The 20,865-nt window shown below is 41.0% G+C and overlaps 1 protein-coding gene across 3 annotated transcripts in view; it reads right to left on the bottom strand.

The window, feature by feature from the left end:
• The window catches only part of LOC103691527 (uncharacterized), a 618,188-nt gene that overhangs the window by 518,793 nt on the left and 78,530 nt on the right, over nt 1-20,865 (bottom strand). The gene's annotated exons all lie outside the window — the stretch shown is intronic.

The following is a 20,865-nucleotide window of genomic DNA, read 5'->3' as shown; positions in this document are numbered from 1 at the left end:
CCGCAGCCGTGGAAAAGCATTTCTGTTGGCTTAAAAAACTTGACAAAAATTATTGGTTTGCCATTTCTCATGCAACAGCCATTGGGAACTGGATGAAAAGACTTTTTCATGGGATCGCCTGCTTGGATCAAAATAATGGAGATTAGGTATTTCATTATAAATTACAGTGGGAGATAGAGCGCCTGTCATATTAATAGCTACCTGCTCGTGGCCTTCAATGTAGCTGTTCTCCTAGACAAAGGACCAAGAGGGTTGTCTATTGAGCTTGTACTTTAGGCCTGATCAATTTTCTATCATCAAGGCAAAAGGTGAGATGACTAACAAAGGAATTCACACATGACTGACCTCATAAGCCTATAGATAAAACAGCTTAAAGAGGCAAAACACATCCTGAAATTATGGATGGTAAACTACATAAAGATGGAGAAGAAGACAGAGTGGAGGACGGGAGAGGAGAGCAGTCTCTATAATTCTCCCTCGTTTGGCCAAATGGACACATTAAAAGCGACTTGTTCTCAGCTGCAGATAATTGCAGCCTGTGGTTTGCAGTGGTCGGCTCGAAATCCTTCCGCCTACTCCTTCCCTCCCACCCCCCCACTCAGTCTCAGTCATTTCATTCGCTATTAACGGTGGCATTGTGTTCAGGATAAGGCTTCTACCGAGCCGCACTTAAAAACTGAAAAATGAAAAAGAATCACAAACAGCACAGGCTCCCAATGCTGCACTGCGGAAGACCGTGTTTATCCTCTGCTTCGGGTTCCTGACCAGCAAGGCAATTCTGCTAGGAACCTAAAGCAGCTTAGAGTCTAAGCTGTAACCGGAATTAAAACTTGGAACTTTAGTGAGGCCCAGTGAAATACGGGACTCAGTGAAGATGCTCTCAGACACCAGTGAAAAAAGCTCTTTCGGCAGACACCCACAAAGGGATGGGTGCTTCCGCCTCGTCCCATCGCATGGGATACTGTTATATTTCTAATCAAAGTCACCCAAATGCCTCAGATATAATTGAAGTCCTTTACCCTCTGCTATTGCAACAGAATTGCCATAGAAGTGCCCTCAACCTTCCTAAATAAAAAAACAGGGTTAGACTTCCTGGCCACTTGTCCATTGCTTTTTGAATTCAGGGTGATAGTAAAGAAAGTATCTTTTCAGGAATAAAAACCAGGGTTCAGTTGTCCCCATTACTGAAAATACAGCCTAACACTGCACATACAATACATATACCTAGGTAAAAACCTATGTGAGCAGGAGAGATTTCTGTGCTATTTTAAACCACAGAGCAATATAAGGTTGTTAATATAAAAGGGCTTTTAACTGCCTAAAAGCTTGAGAAATGCTATAAATATTGGCCGTGGCAGCAATTGTCCAAATGAGGCCACATTTGGATGGGCATCTGTGACCGGACTTACTGGCTTCCAGATCTTGGCATGAGTGGCTCTAGTGTACACTCACAATGACAGCACTATGATAACATGGAGTTCACTTATGTATGGATCGAGAAACAAGAATGGGGTGTGACCGTTGCTGTATTCAACACCTCCACATTGTCTCGGACTGCACTGCCTTGATCTGTTTATCAGAGCTCCAGACCTTAGACTGTCTTCATCAGTCCAAGATAGAAAACTCAAGGTTGGCAGGGAATAGAGAGGCAAAGATTAAAACAGACACAGAAGGAATACCCATTCAGAGCCTGCCCCACATGTGGCCCATACATATACAGCCACCCAATTAGACAAGATGGATGAAGCAAAGAAGTGCAGGCTAACAGGAGCCGGATGTAGATCGCTCCCAAGAGACACAGCCAGAATACAGCAAACACAGAGGCGAATGCCAGCAGCAAACCACTGAACTGAGAACGGGACCCCCATTGAAGGAATCAGAGAAAGAACTGGAAGAGCTTGAAGGGGCTCGAGATCCCATATGTACAACAATGCCAAGCAACCAGAGCTTCAGGGACTAAGCCACTACCTAAAGACTATACATGGACTGACCCTGGGCTCCAACCTCATAGGTAGCAATGCATATCCTAGTAAGAGCACCAGTAGAAGGGGAAGCCCTGGGTCCTGCCAAGACTGAACCACCAGTGAAGGTGATTGTTGGGGGGAAGGCGGTAATGGGGGGAGGATGGGGAGGGAAACACCAATATAGAAGGGGAGGGGGATGTTGGCCCGGAAACTGGGAAAGGGAATAACAATCGAAATGTAAATAAGAAATACTCAAGTAAATAAAGAAAAAAATAAGGCAGCTATATATAGATATATAAAAAAAAAGAAAACTCAAGGTTATTAACTGGCAGGTGCCAGTGAACAGACAGGCTCTTCCAAGTGTGGTATAAACTTGGCTTGGAATGAACCTCACAGAGGGTGATAGACATGACTTAGGAGTCAGAAATTCTATGTAGCCCTTGACCAAGTTATTCTGCCTCTAGGAATTGACCAAGTAAAAGAATACCAGAAAATGAAGATAAAGATTACCAGTCCTTTCCCCAAAAGATATTTATTGTCCTTTTTCTTCCTTTTGCTGTGATAAACACCACACACAAAAGGGACTTGGAGAGGAAAGGGTTCGTTTGGCTTCTGTGCCACTACTGCAGCCCATTGGGGGAAGTCAGACAGAAACAGAAGCAGAAACCATGAGGAACACTGCTTACTGGCTCCCCCTCCATGGCTTGCTCAACTTGTTCTTTTATACAACTCAGAATCACCTGCCAGGGGATAGCACCACCCACAGTGGCTGGGCCACCTCACGTCAACCATTAACCAAAGAAAACATCTCCACAGACTTGTCTAGAGGTCATTCTAGTGGGAACATTTTCTCAACCAAGGTTCCATTTTCCCAGGTGACACTAGCTTGTGTCAAATTGACAAAAATCTACCAAAAATGAAGAGTGGTTAGGGATATAAATTCAGGAAACAGACACTAAGCCTCAGTGACAGTAAGTTGGTGGCTTTGGTATTCTATGCTTTGTCTCTCTCACCTGTAAGTCAGACTCAGACATTTAACCCTAGAACTTGAAAGGCTGAAGCAGGAAGAGGAGTTCCAGCTATTGCAGCCTCGGTAGTAGTTCTAGTCTAGCCTGAGCTACTTATCAAGAACTGTCTCAAAAAGGGGGATGGGAGGTAGACCAGGTATAGTGGTGCATATCTTTAATCCTAGTACTCAAAATATAAAGGCAAGGGATCTCTCTGGGTTCAAGGCCAGCTTGGTCTACACAGTAAGAACTTATTTAAGAAAGAGGGGGAGGGGCTCCCCAAAGTGTTGTGTATGCTAAAAGAAATAAACAGCAGAAAAAAAGACTTTTAAAAAGAGATGCCAAAAGCAATCTTCAGATTCAACGCAATACCCATCAAAATTCCAACTCAATTCTTCATAAACTTAGAGTAATTTGAAAATTCTTGTGGAATAACAAAAAAAACCCAGGATAGCAAAGCAATCTTCAACAATAAAAGAACTTCTGGGGGAATCACCATCCCTGACCTCCAGCTGTATTACAGAGCAATAGCGATAAAAACTGTATGGTACACAGACAGGCAGGTAGATCAATGGAATAGAATTGAAGACCCAGAAGTGAATCCACACCCCTGGTCATTTGATCTTTGACAAAGGAGCTAAAACCATCTAGTGGAAAAAAAGATAGCATTTTCAACAAATGGTAGTGGTTCAACTGACAGTCAGTATGTAGAAGAATGCAAATTGATCCCATTCTTATCACCCCAAAGCTCAAATCCAAGTGGATCAAGGACCTCCACATAAAACCAGATACACTCAAACTAATAGAAGAAAAAGTGGAGAAGAGCCTCGAACACATGGGCACTTGGGAAAATTTCCTGAACCGAACACCAATGGTTTATGCTCTAAGATCAAGAATCAACAAATGGGACCTCATAAAATTGGATCTTTACCAGCCCTACATCCAATAGACACTAATATCCAAAATTTACAAAGAACTCAAGAAATCAAATAACCCTATTTAAAAATGGGGTACAGAGCTAAACAGAGAATTCTCAATTGAGGAATATAGAGTGGCTAAGAAGCACATAAAGAAGTGTTCAATATCCTTAGTCAGGGAAATGCAAATAGAAACAACCCTGAGATTCCACCTCACACCAGTCAGAATGGCTAAGATCAAAAACTCAGGTGACAACAGATGCTGGCGAGGATGTGGAGAAAGAGGAATATTCCTTCATTGTTGGTGGGATTGCAGACTGGTACAACCACTCTGGAAATCAGTTTGGAGGTTCCTCAAAATATTGGACATAATACTACCTGAGGACCCAGCTATACCTCTCCTGGGCATATACCCAAAAGATGTCCCAACATGTAACAAAAACACATGCTCCACTATGTTCATAGCAGCCTTATTTATAATAGCCAGAAGCTGGAGAGAACCCAGATGTCCTTCAACAGAGGAATGGATACAGAAAATGTGGAACATTTACACAAAGGAATATTACTCAGCTATCAAAAACAAGGACTTCATGAAATTCATAGGCAAATGGATTGAACTAGAAAATATCATCCTGAGTGAGGTAACCCAATCACAAAAGAACTTATCTTCACTGATAAGTGTATATTAGCCCAAAAGCTCGAAATACCCAAGTTATAATTCACAGACCACATGAAGCTCAAGAAGATGGACGACTAAAGCACAGATGCTTCAGTCCTTCTTAGAAGGGGAACAAAATTATTCACTGGAGGAGATATGGAGACAAAGTGTGGAGCAGAGACTGAAGGAAAGGCCATCCAGAGACTGCCACACCTGGGGATCCAGCCCAAACACATACAGCCACCAAACCCAGACAATATTCCTGATGCCAAGAAGTGCATGCTGACAGGAGCCTGATATAGCTGTTTCTGAGAGGCTCTGCCAGAGAATGACAAATACAGAGGTGAATGCTCACAGACAATCATTGAACGAAGAACAGGGTCTCCACTGGAAGAGTTAGAGAAAAGACTGAAAGAGCTGAAGGAGTTTGCAACCCCATAAGAACAACAATACCAACCAACCAGAGCTCCCAGGGACTAAACCACCATCCAACACATGGACAGACCCATGACTTTGGCTGCATATGTAGCAGAGGATGGCCTTGTTGGAGATACCCAGTGTAGGAGAATGTCAGGGTGGGGAAGTGGGAAGGAGTGGGAATGCCCTCATAGAGGAAGGGGGAGGGGGATAGGATGAGGGTTTAAGGACAGGAAATGGGGAAAGGGGATAACATTTGAAATGTAAATTAAAATATCCAATTTAAAAAAAGAAGAAATACTTGAAAGTGCACCTCTGATAAGAGTTGGCATCTAGAATACATCAGGAAAATACATTAAAGAGCCCCATATAAGGAATGACAATGGCCAACAGACTGAAACAGAGATTGCACCAAAGAAGGTGTACAATGGCTGACGGCTGTATGGAAGCAGCTACCTAACCCCAGAACTGAAAACCCTGCTTGCTGCTGACCAGACAGCTCAGTGAATAAAGGCCCCTGCCACTGTGCCTGAGGACCCAACTCCAATCCTCAAAACCCACATGATGCAAGAAGAGAGCTGACTCCCAAAAGTCCTCTGACTGCCACACGTGTGACTTGACAGGTGCATATACATATGTTCCTGCTCCCCGCAACCCCCACCCCACATGTAAAACAAAAGCCCACAATGAGCTATGATCCCAACACATGGAAAATGGCTATTATTAGAAAGACTAAAATTATTAAGTTCTAGAAAAAATATGAGAAAGAGAAGTCCTACAACTATTGGTTCAACTATATGAAGATTTCTCAAAGCCCTTAGAACAGAATTGTTAGGGACTGGAGAAAGAACTTATCTGTTAAAAGCACTGGCTACTCTTCTAGAAGACCAGAATTCAGTTCCTAGCACCTACAGGTGGCTCACAACCATCTGTAACTCTAGTTCCAGAGGTCTGTGCATGTACATAGTGCACAAACATACATGGTATGTTAGGTAGTCAAAATGCCTATACACATAATTTTTTTTACATGAACAAAACCCAGAAAATACCATGTGGCCTGTTAATCCCTCTTCTAGCACACAACACATTAAAATGGAACCTGTGTTCTTCCAGCAATATTATTATGAACAAGCAAGCATGGGTGGAAGAAAACAGAAGTGGATATCACAGACAAGATTAGCACCAGATAGATAGACTTTAGTAACTAAAGCAATTAGAAAGTTATAGAGTCTCTGAGACAATCTTGTCTTAGGAGTCATAGTCTTGCTAAGCTGATCTTAGACTCACAACTCTCCAACTTGGGCCTCTCAGGAGCTGGATTACAGGTTGTGTACCTCTACACCTGGCTTCCCAAGACACCAATGCCATTCAGAAACATGGCAAAATGGGGCTGAAGTTGTAGAAATTGAAATGAATTCTGATATTTTCAAGTTGTACATTTCTGAAAGGAAAATATGTCAAATTGAAAACTGAGACTTTTTTTTAGAAACTTCTATTAGTAGAGAGCCAGCTTCAAGAACTTGAAAACACCCCAGGATCTGGCATCTATACTTCTGGACACCTGGAGAACCTAAGGGAAGGTCTCAAAGCTGTCTCCACACCCGGATGGAAAGCAGTGTCATCTACAGTATCAAAGCAAAGAGGCATCCCAAGGGTGAGTGAAGATGAGTGGAGACAGAATAGCATAGCACAGACAACAGACCAGTACTACTGCCAAGGAAGAAGCTCTGACATCCCAAGTGAAATAAGCCAGTCACAAAAAGACAACTAAGTATGAGGGGCTAGGAGATGCCTCAGTCAGTACAGTGCTAGCTATGTGAGCATGATGCCCTGAATTCAATTCCCAATGGCCATATAGAAAGTGGACCTGGAACATATTACCTATAATCTCACCAATGGGGATACAGAGACAGTGTGCCCTGTTCATCCAGTCTAACTGTACCATTGAGTTCCAGTCACAGTGAAAGGTCCTGCCTCAAAACCTAAGGTTGAAAGCAATAGTAGAAGATATCAGCATTGACTTCTTGCCACCACATATGTGCATGTGTACATATACCTTCATACCCAATGCACACATACACACAAGGATGGGTACAGTATGCCTTCACGTTCATGAAAGTCCTAAATGGGAAGAAGATATCTACTTAATAGGAGCTGGAAGAAAGGGAAAGACAGAGTTGAGTGATGGTTATATAATTGTAGGTTTGCAAAATGAAAGCTCTCTGGGCATAGGGGTAGTGCTGGCTACAAAAGAATATAAATGTAACACCATGCGCTGCACAGTTGAAACTGGTTAAAACAGTAAACTGTGTTTTATGCATTCATCATCATCTTTTTAAACCTATGACAATGTTGCTTCCTGACTTGTAGTTTTAATCTCATAAGCATCTGGCATAAGCTGGAAGAAGAACAAAGTGAGGAGAGGGACGGCAAAGAGAAGAGCTTCTGTGTGAGGTTAGATGTATGGCTCAGACACTTCACTCAGCTGCCCAAAGAAAATTCAGTCAGGAGTTCTGCTGACAGGGGTGGGCTCTGGAACTGAGCTTCACCAACTGGAAGAAAACCATGTGTGTGAACACAGAGCTTAACAAAGGATGGAGCCCGGTCATTCTAAGGTGGTAAGGAATTAGAACAGCATGTGAAGAGGCAAGCTTTTCTAAATGGCATTGAGATTGTCTGAGCTGAGCTCCAACACTCCATTCCCCTGTTTTGGCATGTCCTGTGCCAATGGGCCTTGGAACAGGACCAGACTGACCAGATTAAGAATGAAGACTTAAACCAGATGGTAGGGATGGTCATCTGCTCTTTGAGACTGGCACAGAATGATGTCCAGTTCTCTGGTGAAATCCTTCCTCAATAACAGTATCCTTATAAAATGGAAGATGGCCTTGATGCACTTATCATCAACATCTGCTTCCCAAGGGCTGGGATGACGTACACATGCCCTGCTTTCAAGTTAAGAATTCTCGTTTTCACAAACTTTCTCCTGTAGTTTACCCCGCCAGCACTATAGCAGAAAAGCACATGTGTGCACACAGAGCTTAACAAACAAAGGACGGAGCCCTGCTGCTCTAGGTAGTGAGCAATTGGAGCAATATATGCAGAGGCGAACTTTTCTACATGGGATTGAGATTGTCTGAGCTGAGTTCCAGACACCCCATTCCCATGACTGCCTCTCAGTGGATGATACAGATGATATTTTAACACAACCCTTCCAGCTCTCAGTAGAACTGCCAACATTTCTACTAGTCTCTAAGACTAAATCCCCGAAGCACCTCAAGTAACAAGCTCTTTTTCTGTCTAACAATGAAGAGAACAAGGGGAAAAACAACTTCATTTCTCCTAATTTTTCTAATCCTGTCACGTATTGTCCTCAAGATTTCAGACCCCAAATCAACAATATAATTGAATCTCTATCCTTTTATGCCTCGTAATAATTTAGCATGCTTCCATTTTTCCCTGTATGATACCTGACTTTCAAGTGCCATGATCATGCCCAGGCCTGATTATACTGATAATGGGCAGTTTCTCCTGGTTCTGTGGCAGAGTCCCCTGCCTCCTCTGTGTAGAAGCAAAGCAACGCCTTCCCTTTCCTTACTCACCCAGTGATCTCACCATGGTTCCGTTCAGCCTTCTGGAAATTCTGCTCATAGTTTTTGTCTCTAGTTTCCGGGCTGTCTAGTCCTCCAAGTCAATACTCCAAGTTCGATGAGAAACTTTCTCACCCTGTGAGACTCTGCTCTGGTCCCCTTTTCTCCGCACTGTCATCGGTTACCATTCCCTGTTCAAGATCCTCCATGATAGGGTTACTACCCCTGACTCCGTCTTCACCCCAGCACTGAACCAAAAGCCACTTCCTCTTCAGTGTGTTAAAATTAACCCACTTCATTCATACCTGCAGCCAGCATGAGAGCATTCAAGGAAGAAATAGGGAGACGGCTCAAGAGACTCGGACCTTAGAACCTTCATCTCCACGTACTTCCCCAGCAACAAATCGCAGAGCCATCGCTGGTGGTTCTGTCTCCCCTTCACGTTTGCTTAGTCCTTTCTCGTGTGTGTGCATTCTGTGATGCGCTGCACAGGTCGCAGGGCGACTTGTGGAAGTTGCTCTATCCTTCTACCAGGTTGTCAGAGTCTGGCACAAGTGCCTTTACCTACTGAGCTCTCTGCTGCCTCCCCGTCTCTCTTTATAATATGCGTGTGTTGTATGCATGGGGAAGTGGAGGAGTTTCTCCTTGTGTGCCATCTGCCTTGCTTGGTGGGCTTTGTTCTAAAAAGCCTTTGTTTTAGAGAACATAAGCCTTCAGATACCATGAGAGAATGTCTCCCATCCAACAAATACAAGGTATGGCACTTCACCCAGGGATCACACAGGTCATTAAATACAACGCTAGCCAGGACATGCAGTAGAGAAAGGTAAGATCCATGAGGCTAGGGAGATTGTTAAAGGTGACAGAGTTTCATGGTTGGAAGAGGATTCATTTGCATAAGATTCTGCTGTTTCCCACTTACCTCAAGAAATGTAAGTTGTTTACTGGCAAAATAAAAAGTTAGCTTGACACTATTTCATAGATATTAAATAAGAAAAGCTGCTTAGGATAACCAAGCAAAACATGAGCAAGCTCACCTGTGCTTTGCAGTGCTGTCCCTACCTAACTCCTAAGTGAGCCACTTAACATCATAGTCTTTCAACACTCAACCACACTGTTTGTTGTGAAGGTCTAAGCTCAGCTTTAGTGTTCTGTTAGCAACAGGAGGGACTTGGAAATAAAGTAATATTTATATCACCTCTTTAAGAGAGAGAATCTTGCCAAGGAAATAATGCCAGTAAAACCTAAATGGATATGTTTAATCTACTAGGAAATTGAATGGTAATAATTATGGAAACATTGAGATACAAATACTTGCCATACTCCTTAACCTATTTTATCAAGCTTTATGGTAAGTCCTATGAAGATCTCTTAATCTGCTTCTTAATCTAGAGCAGCGGTCTCAACCTTCTTAACGCTGTGACCCTTTAATACAGTTCCTCATGTTATAGTGACCCCAAATTATATTATTATTTCATTGTCACTTCATAACTGTAAGTTTGCAACTGATAAGAATTATAATGCAAATGTCTGATACGCAGGACATCTGATATGCAACCCCTGTGAAAAGGTTGTTTGATCCCCATGGGTTCATGACCCACAGGTTAAGAACCACTGATGTAGTGTGAGATGCATTTTGAACATCAGTGTCATGGACTGACTTCCTTGAAAATGCTACAAAATATTTGGACCATTTAAGTCAGCTGTATACTCTGGCTGAATTGGCCAGGTAAGTTTATCTGTGCTAACCAAAATTTAAAACTAGCCATATGTATTTATGCATGGCTATTAACAGAGCTGACCAAGCTCATTGTAATGTGCTTAAGCAGTAAAACAATTTTAACATGATGCAATTGATTGGAAACACAAGTGGTATTTGGTTTATTTGACTCATACATAGGGTCTAGGTAAAAACATTATAAGGAAGTTGAGAGGCTGGTTTGTAAATATGAAGACCTGAGTTCGGATCCCAGTGTCCATGTAAAGAACTATGTATGGTCACACACCAGCACCCTGAAGCTGCAGACAGGAGAATCACAGTGTTTACTGGCTGCCATTGTAGTTCCAGGTTCACTGAGAAACCTATATTAAAGGAATAGAGTAGAGGATAATAGAGCAAGACACTCAACATTCTCCTCTGACCTCTGCATACACATATATAGGTGTAGGCATGTACACACATAAAAACCATACTTACATACATACATACACAATAAAGAGAATGATGGTTATCTGGCCTTTTGGATTAATCTAAATCCTGGAATAATCCCTGATGTCTTCCTTCAGACTGTAGACCCACTTCTTCACTAACCCTTGATGACTTCGCCTTCCAAATGCATAGCTGCTATGTGAACTTTCTTGCTCCTCAAGTCTGATCAAACCCCATTATGTGGACAGGTACAACAGCAGCCCACTGGCCTCTCTCATTCTATTTCTTTCTTTGACAAGTTTTATCACTGCCATAAAAGCAATCCTCTTAATACTGTCATTGCTATAACAGAGCATGGAACCCTGTGTTACTACCTCTCCATAAACTCAGTAGTTAAGCAGCCTTTCAGACAAGTACCATTTCTGATAACTAGTCAAAAGGACCCAGCACCTGAGAAAATACAAACCCTGACTCTGTGACTCTAACAGAGAGAACTGAGAAGTCCCATACTGGAGACTCAGCACATGTGACAGTGTCATATGATCAGAAAGATACCTCCTGGTGCCTTAGTTTACCCAGAGGGAAGGTATTCATTCACAAGTACAGACATGCCCCAGACATACTAAAGAAGTTCCCTGGCAGACTGGATTCCCAACTGCGAAACTCTCACAGGTCTAGTAGTCATGTGGCCTTTGGGTGAAGGGAGTTTGAGCTGACAGACACCTTTGATGCTGTTCTGTACTCAGCATGGAGCAAACAGGTAGAAATCCCAGCTCTCCATTGCCACCCAGGAAGGGAGGACTCCATAGTTGTCCAATGTCCAGTGTTTTCAAAGCTGCTGTGACCATAGTAATTGTCAACTTGACAGAAAGGAGAATCACCTGGGAGTGTGCTTCTGCATATACCTGTGGATGGCTATCTTGATTATGCTATATGAAGTGGAATGACTCACCTACAGTGAGGAACTACGAGTCCCTGCCTGCAAGCCTATATTGTGGACTGAGCAGCAGCACGCACTGGTGCCCTTCTGTTTCTAATTACAGATGCAATGCAAACAAGTCTCTCAAGCTCCTGCTGCTGTGACTTCCCCTCTATGTTGGATCGTGGCATAGAACTGTGAGCTAAAATACACTTCCTCCCTTGAGTTACTTCTCAGGGTATTTCCTTTAAGATACTTCTGTTAGGGTATTTTTATCACAACAACAGGAAAAGAAACAAGATACTGACACAAGGAACTGGCACCTGTGTTTCCAGGCTTGAGCATCCCATAGGCCAGTCCATCCCAGTGTCGATGGCAGCCTAAACTGGCACATACAATAGCTATTCCATCAGCTCAGGGCAGAATAAGTAGACCACAGTTAGACATGTATTCTCGAGCCAGGTTAAGAGTTAGTGAAGGCCACCAGAAACTCTGGCCAGACTCCTGTACAAGTTCAATCCAAAAAGATGGAGAAAGGTATTTGCTTTACCTAATGGGATGTCTTCAACACAGAATCAGAACAAGGCATTAGGCAAAGATGTTAGAAAATAAACAGCAAAGATAACATTTCTGGAGCTAACCATGGTGGTTTGAATTAGAATGACCTTCATAGGCTAATTATTTGAATACTTGGTCCCAAACTTGTGGAACTGTTTGGGAATGATTAGATGATTTGGCCCTATTGGACAAGATGTGTGCTTATGTCAATTTGCCATAAACTAAAGTCACTTGAGAGGAGGAAACCTTAAGTGAGAAACTGCCTCCATAAAATTGGGTGTAGGCAAGCCTGTAGGATACTTTTAAGTGATTGATATGCTAGGGCACAGCCCATTAAGAATGGGGTCATCCCACAGCCAGAATACAGCAAATACAGAGGCGAATGCCAGCAGCAAACCACTGAACTGAGAATAGGACCCCCGTTGAAGGAATCAGAGAAAGAACTGGAAGAGCTTGAAGGGGCTCGAGACCCCATATGTACAACAATGCCAAGCAACCAGAGCTTCCAGGGACTAAGCCCCTACCCAAAGACTATACATGGACTGACCCTGGACTCTGACCTCATAGGTAGCAATGCATATCCTAGTAAGAGCACCAGTGGAAGGGGAAGCCCTGGGTCCTGCTAAGACTGAACCCCCAGTGAACTAGACTGGTGGGGGGAGGGTGGCAATGGGGGGAGGGTTGGGAGGGGAACACCCATAAGGAAGGGGAGGGGAGAGGGGGATGTTTGCCCGGATACCGGGAAAGGGAATAACACTCGAAATGTATATAAGAAATACTCAAGTTAATAAAAAAAAAAAAAAAAGAATGGGGTCATCCTCGGTTGCTAGTCCTGGGTCTTGTAAGAAAGCAGGATGCACAAGTCATGAGGAACAAACCAGGAAACAGAACTCTTCCATGGCTTCATCATCAGCTCCTGCCTACAGATTCCTAACTTAACTTCCCTCAATAAACTGTAATTCTGGATGTATAAGCCAAATAAATCCTTTCCTCCCAAAGTTGATTTTGGTCATGGTGTTTCATCACAGCACTAGTAACTCTTAAGAAGACAAGGTGTGTCGCTGGAGGTAGACTCTGAGGTGTCAAACTCCTGTCATTCTCAGTGCCCACCCCCTGCCTATTATTTATGGATCACCATTTGTGAGTTCTGACTCCATCTCCCTCTACAGACCCAGCTTAGACTTTCCCTTCAACTCTCTGAATGTTCCTTTCTAGCCCATCTCCATTACTGAGGCCCCACTCAGCCTTCTCTCTTAGCCCAACTCCATTCCTTTCTGTAACCACTGTCCTGCAGAATCTTTCTCTACCAGGGACCCAACAGCTACCATAACTTCCTAGGATCCAAAGACTGTAACAGCAACCAAAGAATGGAATACCTATCCAACAATGGTAAGACCAGACATTGACCCAAGAAATATATCAAACACCATAACTCCAAATGCCTAGTCTCCATCACAAGAACAAAAACAATCAATAACAAATAAACCAGAAGCAAGTAGCCCTATTGCAGAAGACCCTGAGAAATGCAATACAGCTGAAACACAAAACAGGGATTTCAAAATAGCAATTATGGATGTACTCAGTGGCCTTAAAGACGGTATAAATCCCTTAATGAAATACATGGAGACAGGAACGGTTGAATAAATTAATAAAGCCAATTTAAGACTTGAAAGTAGAATTTAACAAAGAAATAAAATCACTAAAGAAAATGCAAACTGAAATAAAACTGGAAATTAAAAACGTAGGATGTGAAATAAAAACAGATTATAAGGCATGAAAGAGAGAATCTCAGGTGCTGAAGACAGAGTAGAAGAAATAGATATCTCAGTCAAAGAAAATGTTAAATCTAAAAAATTCCAGGCACAAAACTCCCAGAAAAGCTGAAACACTGTGAGAAGACCAAACCCATGAATATTATATAGAAAGGAAGAGGAGGCACAGGTCAAAGGCACGGAAAATATTTTTAAGAAAAATAATAGAAGAAATTTCCCCAATCTAAAGAGGGGGATATCTATTAAGGTACAAAAAGAATGAAGAATACCAAATAGAGAGGACCAGAAAAGAAATATCCCAGATAACTATTAATTAAAATACTAAATGTACAGAACAAAGAATGAATGTTGAAAGCTATATGGGAAAAAGGTCAAGCATATATAAAGGCAGACATATTAGAATAATACCTAACTTGTCAATGGAGACTCTGAAACCATAAAGCCTGGGTGGGTATTCTAGAAATTCTGAGAGGCCACAAATGCCATCCCTGACTACTATACCCAGCAAAACTATCAATCACAATAGTCAGAGAAAGAAAATCATTCCCTGATAAAAACAAAATTTAAGCAATATCTGTCAATCAAGATCTACAGAAGACACTTGAAGAAGAATGTCAGTCTGAAGAGGTTAAACACACCCAATAAGACACAAGGAATAAATAATCCCAGAATAGCAAATCAAAAGAAGGAGAAGAACCCACACCATTCCAACAAAATAACAAAAATCAATGAATACTGCGCATTGATAGCTCTCAATATTAATGCTTTCAGTTTACCTACCATGAACTAAAATACACATAAAAAATAGATTAAATGAGGAAACAGTATCCACCTTGCTTCTGCATTCAAGAAACACATTTCACCATCAAGGATAGACATTATATCAGGGAAAATGGATGAAAAAAGGTATTCCAAGCAAATGGACCCAGGAAAAAAACCAGGTAGATCCATTTTAATATCTTCAATAGACAATATCTATAATAGACTTCAAATAAAAAATAATCAGAAGAGAGAAAAAAAACTACATATTCACCAAGGAAAAAATCCTCCAAGAGGATATTAAACCCCTAAACATTTATGCACCAATCAAAAGGTCACCCAAACTCATAAAAGAAACACTACTGGGGTTGGGGGTTTAGCTCAGTGGTAGAGCGCTTTCCTAGCAAGCACAAGGCCCTGGGTTCGGTTCCCAGCTCCGAAAAAAAAAGAAAAAGGAAAAAAAAAAAGAATAAAATTCTACTAGAATAAAATTACATATTGAACCTTATATAGTGATAGCAGGCAACTTTAATATCACATTCTTCCCAGTAGATGGGTTATTCAGATAAAAACTAAACAGAGAATACTGGCATTAAATAACATCATAGATCAAATAGAACTAGCAGATACATATAGGACATTTCACCCAAAAGCAAAAAAAAAATATACTGTCCTCTGAACAGTCCAGAATTTTCTCCAAAATTGATCACATACTTGGACACAAAGTGTGAGTCTTGACTTTAAGAAAATAGAAATAACTCCCTGTATCCTATCTGACCACCATGGATTAAATCTAGATATCAATAATGAAAGGAAGTATATAAACTAATGGATGCTGAGCAGCTCATTGCTGAATGAATAAATGGACCAAGACAGAAATAAAAAAGAAATTAAATACTTTTTAGAAATAAGTAAAACTGAATACACATATCCAAACTTGTGGGACATAATAAAGGTCATTCTAAAAAGCAAGTTCATAACACTAAATGCTACATTAAAAAAAATTGGAGAGTTCTCATACTAGTAACTTAGCAACATACCTGAAAACTTTAGAACTACAAGAAGAAGTAACACCCAAAAAGAGTAGAGAGTAAGAAATAATCAACTCAGGACTTAAATCAATGAAATAAAAACAAAGAAACAACAATAACAATAAAACAACAACAAAAAATAAGTTAAACAGAAAGTTGTTTCTTTGAGAAAATCAACAGGATTGTCAAACTCTAAGCCAAATGAACTGCAAGATTGAGAGAGAAGATTCAAATCAATAAAATTAGTGATAAAGGGAGAGACAACCCTATGGCAAGGCCCCATTGCTATAACAACATGTACGTATGTCATCAAACATGGACAAGTTGAGCTGATGCATAACTAGACATTTCACTCCTTCTGATTATCTTACATAGCTTTGGAAAGTGCTCTGCATGCACTGAGGTAAAACGTTATTATCAATATCTCCCAACTGCAAACCCTGTTGCCTATAATAGTGGCCTGCCTGCAAGATATACTGGTGCATCAGTGGCGGACATGTCACGGGAGTAACCCACCACTTTCTGAGTGAATTTAAGATCCACTTCATGAGAGGCAGTCCATACCTGACACTGCTATAGTAAGCAAGAACCTGAGACTAGGTCATGGGCCTAGGGGAAAATCTCATAACACTGTTCTGCTAAAAGAACATAGCACTGAAATGACTCATAGTAGAATGAAATGACTAATAGTAGAATTACTATACCCATAAGTCATTCAGCCTTCTTCAGAAAAGCTTCTTCTTGCAGGGATGGGAACTAACTTAAAGACCCCAACTAGTCAACGAGCCGGGAATAAGAGATGTTAGAGCATTCATTCCCAAAGGGGTGTCTTCATCAAAGCCCTCCCTTTAAGGTTTGGGAAACCATGCAGAAGAGGAGGCTCAAAGACCCTAAGAACCAGAGGCAGTGGATGACTCCAAGAAAACATTGTCTTGCAGATGCACATATGAACTCGCAGAGACTGTGGCAGCATGCACAAGGCCTGCACAGGTGCACAGCAGAAGGGGCAAAGTGGACTTCCACTCCTAACCAAGAAGCTGCCTGCACGTGACAGTCAGTGGCAAAGGAAAAAAATCAGTTTTCTCAAAAAGGAGCCTCCCTGGGTATACTAACTATACCCAAGAGTATTTACTGACACAGCACAGACTCAATGGTGTTTTATAAACTTTTTGACTCATTTTGCTTTGTTTTGGGCATTTTTTTTTGTCTGGATTGATCTTTTGCTTATTTATTTTGATTTCCATTTTTGTTAGGTTTTTGTGTGTTTCTTTTTTGTTGTTGTTTGGGTTTGGTTTGGTTTATTTGTATGTTTGATCAGAAGATAGTGTATGAAAAAATTCTATTAAAATACATTTTATGTTACATGTATGTAAAAAATATATATTCTTGGGGTTGGGGATTTAGCTCAGTGGTAGAGCGCTTGCCTAGGAAGTGCAAGGCCCTGGGTTCGATCCCCAGCTCCAAAAAAAAAGAACCAAAAAAAATATATATATACATATATATTCTTGAAAACATAGCCAAAAGTCAGAAAAGTAGAAAAATAAGATATTTTTATTTAGTCTAGTATTAAAGATACAGGAAAATTTTATGTCCTTCCTATGAGTAAGTACTATCAAAAACATTATATTATATGTATATAAAACAAATATTTAACAAAGTTTTGCATAGTTTTGGCATTCCATAATAAGATATATTCCAGAGTTCTAGTATAGTAGTTCAGTAGAAAGAAGCTGATCCACAAAGTTTAAGCCAACAGAACACCTGTTTACTTGATACAATGTGTGTGTGTGTGTGTGTGTGTGTGTGTGTGTGTGTGTGTGTGTGTGTGCGCGCACTTGTGCACGTCTAAGTGCTCATGCAGGTTTGTGAGTGTGCATGTGTGCACTATGCATGTGCATGCTCATGAATGTGTGTGCATGTACATAAGTGTGGGTTATTTTGAGATAAATATAAAGTCTTTAGTGCTGAGTAAAAAGAAAAGGAGTTATATTTTGTTTTGCTTGTGACAAAGTATCACTCTGTAATCCAAACTGGCCTGAAACTGTAAAGCCCAGACAAATATTAAACTCATTAAAAAATAATAATGAGATATAAGCTCTTAACTACTGTTCCAGTGCCATGCCTACCTACTGCCATTCTCCCTGCCATGATGGTCATGGACTCTCTCCCTCTGAAGCCCCAAATAAACTCTCTTCTACAAGTTGCCTTGGCTGTAGTGTGTCCTTGCAGCAATAGAAAACTAAGACACCAACCAACTTTTATAAAGCAGTCCTGTAATTTACCTGACCAGAATAAGTAGGTTCCAATTAGATTTCTGGCCCACTCCACAGGAGGGACTGCATACCTAATGCTGTAACCTGATCAGAAGCCCACGGCTAGAGAGGCCATAGGCTCCAGTGGAGAAGCTGCTGCTGTTGCTTTACAAGATGGGCAAGACGAGCTATCAAACTCTGTCCTAAATATTTTTGTCTTTACCCATAGACTGTTCTCAACCTTGGCCAGAAAAGTTACTTTTACAGTGGACAGAGGTTAAGGCAGAAAGACATGACTGGACAAAGTGTTGAGAATAAGTATCAATAAGTGGTCTAATTGCTCTGGCTAGGACTTTGAATACTATATTGGATCAATACAGGGAGATTGGGCAGCTTTGCCTTGTCCCTGATTTTAGTGCGATCACTTCAAGGTTCCTCCATTTAGTTTGATGTTGACTATTCGTTTGCTGGATATTGCTTTTATTATATTTAGGCATGGACCTTGAATTCCTATTCTGTCTAATATGTTTAGAAAGAAGGGGTGTTGTATCTTGTCAAATGCTTTCTTAGCATCTAATGAGATGATCATGTGGTTTTTCTTTGAGTTTGTTTACATAGTGGATCACGTTGATGGATCCCCACATATTGAGCCATCCCTGCACCACAGGTCTATTTGATCATGGTGAATGATCATTCTGATGTGTTCTAGATTCAGTTTGCAAGGAAAGGAGGAAGTCAAGATATCACTATTTGAAGATGATATTATAGTATACATAAGTGACCCCAAAAAATCCACGAGAGAACTCCTACAGCTGATAGACAACTTCAGCAAAGTGGCTGGATACAAAATCAACTCGAACAAATCAGTAGCCTTCCTCTATGCAAAGGTTAAATGGGATGAGAAAGAAATAAGGGAAATGACACCCTTCACAATAGTCACAAATAATATGAAATATCTTCAAGTGGAATAACTAACCAAGTGAAAGATCTGTATGACAAGAACTTAAAGTCTCTGAAGAAAGAAACTGAAAAAGATCTCAGAAGATGGAAAGATCTCCCATGCTCATGGATTGGCAGGATTGCTACAGTAAAAATGACCATCTTGCCAAAAGCAATTTACAGGTTCAATGCAATCCCCATCAAAATTCCAACTTGATTCTTCACAGAGATAGAAGGAGCAATTCTCAAATTTATCTGGAATAACAACAACAACAACAACAACAACAAAAACAAAACAAAACAACCCAAGATATCAAAAACCATTCTCAGCAATAAAAGAACTTCTAGGGGAATCACCATCCCTGACCTCAAGCTATCCTATGGAGCAATGGTTATAAACACCACATGGTATTGTTATGGAGACAGACAGGTAAATCCATGGAATAGAATTGAAGGCCCAGAAATGAATCCACACACTTATGGTCACTTGATCTTTGACAAAGGAACCAAACCCATCCAGTGGAAAAAAGACAGCATTTTCAACAAATGGTGCTGGTTCAATTGGCAGTCAGCATGTAAAAGAATGCAAATCCATCCATTCTTATCTCCTTGTACAAAACTCAAGTCCAAGTGGATCAAGGACCTCCACATAAAACCAGATATCTCTTCTAATAGAAGAGAAAGTGGGAAAAATCCACCAGAGAACTCCTACAGCTGATAAACAACTTCAGCAAAGTCACTGGATACAAAATTAACTCACATTGACACAGGGGAAATTTTCCTGAACAGGACATCAATGGCTTATACTCTAAGATCAAAAATTGACAAATGGGACCTCATAAAATTGGAAAGCTTCTGTAAGGCAAAGGCCACTGTCATTAAGACAAAACGGCAATCCACAGATTAGGAAAAGATTTTTACCAACTCTACATCCAAATGGAGGCTAATATACAAAATATACAAAGAACTCAAGAAGTTAGACTCCAGAGAATCAAATAACCCTATTAAAAATGGGGTACAGAGCTAAACAGAGAATTTGCAACTGAGGAATCTCAAATGGCTGAGAAGCTCCTAAAGAAATGTTCAACATCCTTAGTCATCAGGGGAAAGCTAATCAAAACAACCCTGAGATTCCACCTCACACCAGTCAGAATGGCTAAGATCAAAAACTCAGGTGACAGCAGATGCTGGCAAGGATGTGGAGAGAGAGGAACACTCCTCCATTGTTGGTGGGATTGCAGACTGGTACAACCATTCTGGAAATCAATCTGGAGGTTCCTCAGAAAATTGACATAGTTCTACCTGAGGACCCAGCTATACCTCTCCTGGGCATATACCCAAAAGATGCCCCAACATACAACAAGGACACATGCTCCACTATGTTCATAGCAGCCTTATTTATAATAGCCAGAAGCTGGAAAGAACCCAGATGTTCCTCAACAGAGGGATGGAAATATGAAAAGAAGACAAAGAACCAAAGGCCAGGTTTAACTAAAAATGGATAATATCTGAGGACATGACAATCCAAATTCCAGAAACCCCAAAATAGCACATAAGAGAAACTTAACGAGTTTATACTTGGAGCTGAGAAGGTGGAACAACAGGAAAGTGCTTGCTGTACAAGGTGAGAGAGAGAGAGGGACAGAGAGACAAAGACAGAGAGAGGGGGTAGAGACTAATGCAATGTAAAAGTTTTTAAATCATTCTTAGTGGGGAAAAATATAGGCTACTGAGCATGAGGTAGATTATGAAAGCAACTGTCAGGCCTTTGTCATAAGGGATAGTCACATTTCTTCTCATTTGAAAATCTAAATAATAAGGCTGACATTTTACTTGGCAATTGGCAATTGTGAATGGAATAGTATGCCCAGTAACATACCCACTGGCTAAGAGAAAAAACAGTTTTCTCCAATGGAATCTCACTGGGTATATC

The sequence above is a fragment of the Rattus norvegicus genome, chromosome 2 (genome assembly GCF_021556685.1).
Source record: "Rattus norvegicus strain SHRSP/BbbUtx chromosome 2, alternate assembly SHRSP_T2T, whole genome shotgun sequence".
Taxonomy (NCBI): Eukaryota; Metazoa; Chordata; class Mammalia; order Rodentia; family Muridae; genus Rattus; species Rattus norvegicus.
This window is presented reverse-complemented; position numbering and strand designations above follow the sequence as displayed.